This window comes from Myotis daubentonii, chromosome 5 (assembly GCF_963259705.1).
Source record: "Myotis daubentonii chromosome 5, mMyoDau2.1, whole genome shotgun sequence".
Taxonomy (NCBI): Eukaryota; Metazoa; Chordata; class Mammalia; order Chiroptera; family Vespertilionidae; genus Myotis; species Myotis daubentonii.
In genome coordinates, this window is record NC_081844.1 from 37201900 (window position 1) to 37210411 (window position 8512).

Consider the following 8512-nt stretch of genomic DNA (forward strand, 5'->3'; position numbering starts at 1 on the left):
CCATAGGAGCCCCCTACTCCAGAGATCCACAAGGCCCAGGTTAAGAACCTTTTATCTAAGACTGAGGATCTAATGTAAAACATGTTGATGATAGTTGATAACACTGTGTTGTGTAATAGAAATTTTCCAAGAGACTAGAACTTTCAACATCAACACATAAAAGAACCTTTGATGTAGTCCTTGGAGATTAGGAAACTAAGAGAAGGGACAACAGAGAAAAAGACCATGGAGCTCTGGGCTGACCAGCATATGCTGATGGTGTGGCTTAGGAAAAAGAAAAAAGCTCCTGTTTGTTAATATAGACTCTGTCTCTAGTTCAACCTATAACTACTGGGAAAAGTTTTCCAAAACTGGTTCCCTTTCTTTGTGGTGATAAAGGAAGGGCACATTCATTACAACTCAGGAAAAGAGACTTAAGACTGGAAGAACCCTGAGATTGACAGAGGAACTAAAATCCTTGGAAACCCTGTTTAAAAACAAAACAAAACCAGCATTAGAGTATCTTCCTGTCTTCCCCCCTCCAACACCCTCCCCCCTCACACACACACACACACACACACACACACACACACTTTGCTAATATTCTCTAGATACCTTATCAACAAGGGAAGTAGGCTAATGAGATGGCCTAGATTTACAGGACTTAAAATGCAATGTGGAATGTGAAAAGTGGGATGTCTGAGCTCCTTGTATGCAGTAAGTGCTTCTGGGTCTGTCCCTACTGCTGAATAAATGATGCTCGTGAGATCATGCAGTGGTAAGAATAAGGAGAAGAGTACAGTGCACAAAGAGTAAGAGCAGGGGTCCTCAAACTTTTTAAACAGGGGGCCAGTTCACTGTCCCTCAGACGGTTGGAGGGCCAGACTATAGTTTAAAAAAAAAACTATGAACAAATTCCTATGCACACTGCACATATCTTTTTTTGAAGTAAAAAAACAAAATGGGAACAAATACAATATTTGTATTTGCATGTGGCCCACGGGCCGTAGTTTGAGGACCCCTGAGTAAGACAGTAATAAATGGGGACAGGATAACTCCAGGGCAGAAAGCTTTCTCTTGCCCAACCATGAGCTAGTGCATGGAGGGAACAGCCAAGGGAAGTGGGAATCCAACAATTGCCATAGGCTGGAGGTAGCTGGGAGGCTCTGTGAAGTGCACAGACAGGACACACACCCTCAGGCTGCCCATAGGCCTGAGCAGCTGAGAAAAACAACTAAGGGGGCCTGTGGTCCAACAAACATACAATTGCAACTGAAAGCATTGGAGCAAAGACATCAAGATGAGTAAGTCAATGCTGGAGAGAAGGAAGGGACTGGATTTCTCTGGGGTGACCCTAGAGGTCAGAACTGGGAGTTAACAATGGCCAGGGCTTTCCTAGGACACTGAGTCTGATCTCAGCTCAACTTAGAGAACAACTTTTGAACAACTTTTGTACAACTAGAGTGATCCCAAGATGACTGCTGTATCAGAAATTGCCTTAGCTACAAGTAACAGAGTCCCTCCTCCCAAAATAATGTAATCCAGGTAAAAGTTTATTTATCTCTCACATAAAAGAAAGCTGGAGATAGACACTCTGAGCTGGTATAGAAGCTCCATGATGCCATTAAATATGGCACCTTCCATATTTCTGTCCGGTTGGCCTTACTGCTAATTTTCCTACAGTTTTCTCATCATTACAAGATAGCTACTATGGGTCCTGCAGTTTGACTGGGACTCATTTAGCCTGAAACTAATGGTCTGCTTCCTCAGTCACCAAGATCACAGCTTCCCAGCCATCCTCTGAGCTCCTACAGGGTCCTGACCACATCCCATGGCACCCAAGTGGCTCAGGAAAGCTGAGCATCAGAACCTCCTCTGATAGATTTCTCCAAACATGATGAGGCCTTGTCCTGAGTAGGAGTGGGGTCAGAAGAGTCCAAAAGGAGGTCTCCTTTAGAGCTCAGTCATGCATCTCGGCTGGACAAAAGCTCTTGGCTATGGGAGTATCTCTCACCTTATCTAGATAGTCCTCCTCCACTGCTGGTACTCCTTCACTTGAGCCCAAGCTTGGAGTAGAGTGTGGAGAGCTGGGAGCCAGAGCCCTATCTTGCTTTCTTCCAGCTCTGTGCCCTTCTTTTTCCCACTCATCCTCATTCCAGTAGGAGGAAAAGAGAAAAGCAGAGGCACTTACTGACTTAACCCCTTGGAAAGTTGACCTGACATTTTTATCTAACAACTTCTGCCACGGCCCCCTGCAGAACGTATATGGCCATCGCTGCTTGCATGGGGCGCTGGCATTACCACAGCAGAGGTGGGAGATGAAGCATGTCAGTGATGACCATCACTGGCATTCAAGTGGAGAAAGTTATATAAAGTTTGATGGCAATAAAGGGCAGATGGAAAGAAAACTTCAAGGCAAATTCTAGAGAACAGGAAGAGGTGAGAATGACCCCTCGGACCCACCAAAGCCTACGCGCTGCTGCATCCCCACATCCAGCCTGGGCATCCCACCACTCTCGCCATCATGCCCAAGAGAAAGGCTGAAGGGGATGCTAAAGGAGATAAAACCAGGGTGAAGGACAAACCACAGAGAAGATCTGCCAGGTTATCAGCTAAACCTGCTCCTCCAAAGCCAGAGCCCAGAGGCCTAAAAAGGCCCCTGCAAAGAAGGGAGAGAAGGTACCCAAAGGGAAAAAGGGGAAAGCTAATGTTGGCAAGGATGGGAATAACCCTGCAGAAAATGGAGATGCCAAAACAGACCAGGCACAGAAAGCTGACAGTGCTGGAGGTGCCAAGTGAAGTGTGCATTTTTGATAGCTGTGTATCTCTGGTGTCTGTACAGTTTGAAATACTATTTTTTATCAAGTTTTATACAAATTCAGAATTTTGTTTTACTTTTCTTTAGCTATGTTGTTAGCACACAGAACACTTCATTGTTGTTGTTGTGTGTTGTTTTTTTTTTGGGGGGGGGGGGAGAACATATAGTACGAATAGAAGGTCTCCAAAGCTGGACTGACATGGAGAAAAAAACACCTTTCCCTTCAGGTTTTGAGAGACTTCCTCTTGGTTCCTAGGAGGAGGGATCCCTTGAGGTTGACACACATTAGACACTTTGGCACAAACACCTTGTGGTGTGGGGAAACTAAAATTCGTTTTTATGTCCCTTTCTCCTTCTCCACCTTAAGCATAGACGTTGTCTCCCATAAGCCCAGAGACCTATTGGGACCAGATCCAAAAAAATTGATTACTAGTATAATGGGCTATCTGGACTTTCCGATGTCGCCATTAAGATAGCATCCTTTAAAGCAGCAGCAGTTCCCTTTTTAGATTGTGGATCTACAGATTGATATTCTGCCATTTTCATTTCATTTCCTGAAAGTCAGGGTCGGCTTGTGAAAAGTTGTTAAACAGCATGCTTAATGTGAAATGTTAACTCTCACTCTAAACTTTCCCTGTTCAGAGCATCAGATGAAGATTTCATTGGGTTTTATAGTGGCTTTCCAATTTTGGTAGTTCATTAAAGAAGGGAGCTTGAAAGTTGTTCTATACTGTTAGCAATTGCCAGCCCATGTCCTGCCTGAAATACCATGATTGTTTATAAAAAGTATCTCTAATAAAGCTGGATACAGTTTGGCTTGGAAAATAATTTCTGGAGAATGGAGGGTTTTGCTTTTGATTTTGCTTTATGCCCACATTGTCTCCCAAGAGAGGAAATCCCCGTCTGCAGGATAGCCGTGTGGGCCAGAGAAAAGATCTCTGCATTATCAGACAGACAGCCTCCAACACGGGCCTGGCCACTGCCTAGCTCTATGACCATGGGCCAATCACTTCCCACCTCTGGCTGGGCCCCAGTTTCCCATAAGTGAAATGACCTCCAAGTTCAGTTCCAAACCCCAAGTCCAGTGGTTTGCAAGACCATCCAGTTTCTGAAAAGAGGGGCTCTTCTAGGCATGATGGTCTTAAGGCTTGTGGAGGTGGGTGAGCTGTTGGCAAGGTTCTCTCCTGAATGCACAGTGGGAAGAGACTTCAATGACCCCAGAGAGATGGGAGGTAAGTGAGGTCAGGGGTATCACTGAATAACATTTAAAATCCTACCAGATGGCAAATTGTTGGTGGAAGTGGCATGTGGGCCAAGCTTACCACATAAAGAAGGTCAAAAGAGTCAGGTGTTTACCCAAAATAAGAGAAAATATTAAACATGCCAGCTAAGGTTAGGATCCCTGGAACAGAAAAAGGCCTTTAACAGAAAATGACACAAGTTGTTTATGATGTAAAATTGGCCAAGATGATAAGCAAGAAAAACTTTGGGGTGGGGAGTCCAAAGCATCTCCAAGTATAATGGGGCATCAGGAATAAAGGACCATGAAGAGACGGGCATGGAGGCCGTGTCCTATGGCATAACAGCTGTTAGTTACCAGTGGGTCAGTAGTCAGCTATGGACAGAGGGAATCAAAAGGTACAGCTCCACCCCTGCCCTCAGGAAGATTATGATCCAGCTGGGAGGTGGGGTGGGGAGATCCGGGTGCTAGAAGAAGGCTTGCTCCCTGGATGTGCAGTGGAATCATCTGGTATATTAGTTGGCTAGGGCTGCCATAAAACATACCACAGACTGGGATTTTTCTCATAGTTCTGGGGGCTGGAAGCCTAAGATCAAGGTGTCAGTGGGCTGGCTTCTCTGAGGCCTCCCTTCTTGACTTGTAGGTGACCATCTTCTCCCTGTGTCTTCACATGGTCTTCCCTCTGCATGTCTGTGTCCTAATCTCTCCTTCTTATCCAGATATAGTCGTATGGGATAAGGACACACCTTAATAAATTACCTTATTTAATTTAATTACATCTTTAAAGGTCCTGTGTCCAAATATAGTCACATTCTGAGGCACTGGGGACTGGAGAGGAGGATTTCAATGTATGAATGTGGCAGGATGGGGTGGGGGACAGGGACATAATTGAACCCTTAATGTGTGGAAAGCTTTAGAAAGTACTGACACCCAGACTTCACCTTCAGGGATTCAGAGCCTTTGGTTTGGCCTGAGCCCCAAACAACTTTTAGTATTTACAAAGGTTTTCTGTCTCTTTAAAGGCTCCCCAGCTGATTCTCAGCCAGTGCTGAAAACATGGACTCCATTGGATGCCAATTGCATTCCAACCCATGTGATGTTAAGTCGAAATCCAGCACAGGTTCCTAAAAGGAGAGCCTGGTCATGGCCTCTGGAGAATTTGACTGAAACTTCCAGGTGGGACTTTGGGGGATGGGAAGATGTGCACTGATAGACTGAGCAGGGCGAGGCCTGCGGCAACTTCGGGAGTGAACACTTTAATCTCAGGAGTGAAGGCATTGCCTGGTTTGGGGGAGATGGGGCTATAAATAAAGCAGTCACCGCAGGCAGGAGCCACGGTAGACTTCTGAGCAGGGGCTTGATGTTGTGAGAGTGACAACCACCCAAGATCAACCAGCAGGATGGATTGGAGGGCCTCAGGAGAGTAACGCCCAAGTGGGGATATTGTCATGACAACAGTACCTAAAATATACACACAATAAGGAAAGGGCATTTCTTCACATAATGCATATACAACCACAACTCAGTAAGAGTTCACAAAGCCTAAAGAATCCTTACCATATGTAATCTTTTGTATAGTTCTGAACAGGCCTAATGAATCTATGCTGTTACAGGGTAGGACAATGGTTCTATTCACAGGAGGAAGGAGCCAAGATTGGGAGCACGCTTGAGGACGGCTACCCTACAAGGAGAGGCAAGGCCGGGAAAGCCCCTGAACAAAGGAGAAGTCCGAGGCTGGGCATGGGTCCAAAGGGTATTTGTCTCCTGGCCTCAGGGTTGTGAATGTCTCAAGCCTTAGTGGCCCTTCAGACTGCAAATGCCATGTTCTCTCCCCCAGTGAGGTTGCCTTGATCTGCTGATGAGGGCTGGTTGAAGGCAAAAGAGAAACAGCCCACTCTTGCAGAAATAAAAACCAAGGATGAGCGGCCCATAAAGATTCTGCACTGCCACGGAGACCATACAGTGACAGCAAGTGTCTGGATTCAAAAACAGGAAGGGGGAACTAGCCAGCACAGATGTGGACTCGTTCCATGGAAGTAGAATGAATAACTCCAAACCCTGCTATCTCTGACACTTGCAGTGGCCTCTGTGAGTGGGGTAGCTCATTTCCTTGAGAATGTTTTTGTCATTTTGTCATCATGCTTCACACAGTGGGAGGTGGTGGTGGTGGGGAGAGCTGTGAGGGACCACCAGAGGCCAGGTCCTGTTGTGGAAGAAAAGGGAGCAAAGATGGGACCAGAACGGCAGGCTGGGCGGGTCCTGTTTTCACAGACTATCACTGTGTGTTAGTCAGGGTTACTCAGAAAACAAAACTAATATGATTAGATACATAGATGATAGATAGATAGATAGATAGATAGATAGATAGATAGATAGATAGATATTATGAGGAACTGAATCATGTGATTATGGAGGCTGAGAAGTCCAAGATCTGCCATCTGTAAACTAGGGGCCCAGGAGAGCAGGGGCATAATTCAGTCCAAAGTCCAAAAGTCTGGGAACCAGGGAAGCTGATGTAGGTCCTACTTGATTCTGAAAGCCCAAGAACCAGGACAGAAGAAGATGGAGAATTTTCCCATCCTCTATCTTTTTGTTCTATCGGGGCCCTTAATGGACTGGATGATGCCCACCCACATTGGTGAAAGCAATTTTCTTTATTTACTCAGTTAACTGATTCAAATGCTAATCTCAGAAAAGACCCTCACAGACACACCAGAAATAATGTATCACTAGCTACCTGGGCATCCTTTAGCCCAGTCCAATTGACACACGACATTAACCATCACACCGTGGTTCTGACCAATGCTGTAAAATAACCTGGGGCAGCCACAGGGTGCAACCATGGCAGGAAAGCCCTGTTTTCCCTCTTTAGGTTTAGTTACAACTGGCTAGTACTGTACTCTATGACCCTTCATTGGGCTGGAGACAGAACATTCTATTCAGCCTTTTCTCCTCTGGGAAATGGGTGGAAGCAATTTGTAATATGTGGATGTGGACTAGACAGGAGAGAGACATACCTGCAATCTGGAGCTTGCTGGGCACAGTGGGGAGATGAGTGTTTACCAGGAGGTTTGAGATGATGGTTATGAAATTCCTGGGACATAGTAAGATAGCAATAAAGATTAGGTCTCCCTTTTGGTTTAATAGGTAAAAAAACCCAAAAACAGCTCTTGGCTATACAATCCAATTTATTGATTTATGTGGTTATGTCCATCCAAAATTCAGGGGAAGGGAATCTCTATCTGATCCTGATTTCCTTTCTCCCCTGAACTCTTAGAGTACTTTCTCTCTTTCATTCTTACGCAGACTGTATAATTGTTATGGGCATACACAGCTTATTTCTCCTACTGTACTAGGATAGAGTTAGGCCATTTATTTTGGAGTCCTCAGGACATAGTACAGTGCACAGCACATAGTAGGTGCTCAGGGAATGTTTGTTGAATGCCTGAATGAGTAAATGAATGAACATTCATTGGAATTAATGGCCATATGATTCTTAGCCTGAGATTGACCTGATACAGGGTCAATGAGGTCAATGTTAGGATTTAAAAGCATTTGAGGACCCTTTGATGGTCTAACACTATTTGGAGCCAAACATGACCTACTTGTCCTCTGAGATGGCTCAGGCCCTCTATCAATCATCAGTTTCTACTCACCCCTCCTTAGACTGAGACTGTGGTAATATAATGAGTGGTACCTCAGCCACTGGCCTCACTTATCTATGCTGGGCTGGACTCCCCCCACCCCACAGAAGCTCAGGGCCTGGATCCACTGAACCCCAGGAGTCACTCTGAGAGTGAGGGTCAGCATCTGATGGCACCCACCTGTCAGTCAGGGTGCTCGTGGGAAACACAGAACATAGCCAAAAGGTTAATTGAAGTTTAAAGAAGAAACATGGATAGAATGTCCAACATTCTGTGTCCGACAAGGAAGGGTGATGTGTGCCTAGAAAACAGCAGCAGTGGGAAGCTGCTACTGCCCCTGGACCTGAAGGGGCAGGAGAGGAAACAGCATTGCTGGACCAGTGAAAGCTGCAGCTACAGAAGAGCCATCCAATGACCTTGAGTAGAGGAATGCAGACATTGCCAAAGTTATGGCGGGGCAGGGAATGGAGAAACAAATACATACCCAACCTCTCTATCATCTTTCCCTCTGACCTACAGCTGGTGCTGCCCATTGAGAAGCTAGAGGGCAAGGGAGACCATGAGGCAATCCATAGCAGTTAAACTCCTAAGTCAAAGGACTAAGAATAGATCTGGAGAGGCAGAGATTTAACAAGCCAAACACCCCAAATGAGATCTGCTTCCAACCAAAGGAAACCCTGTGCAGAGGCACCAGGAGCAGCCCTGAAACGTTAAGTGTATGCCAGCTCCATAAACACTCTCCATGACCCTACTGCAGTGATGGTGAACCTGTGACACATGTGTCAGAGGTGACACGCGAACGCATTTTTTTGGTTGATTTTTCTTTGTTAA

At 45.6% G+C, this 8512-nt stretch overlaps 1 pseudogene; it reads left to right on the plus strand.

Moving 5' to 3' along the window:
• The first annotated feature begins 2435 nt into the window (after positions 1–2435).
• Positions 2436–2901, plus strand: LOC132234234 (non-histone chromosomal protein HMG-17-like; annotated as a pseudogene).
• Positions 2902–8512: the final 5611 nt, after the last annotated feature.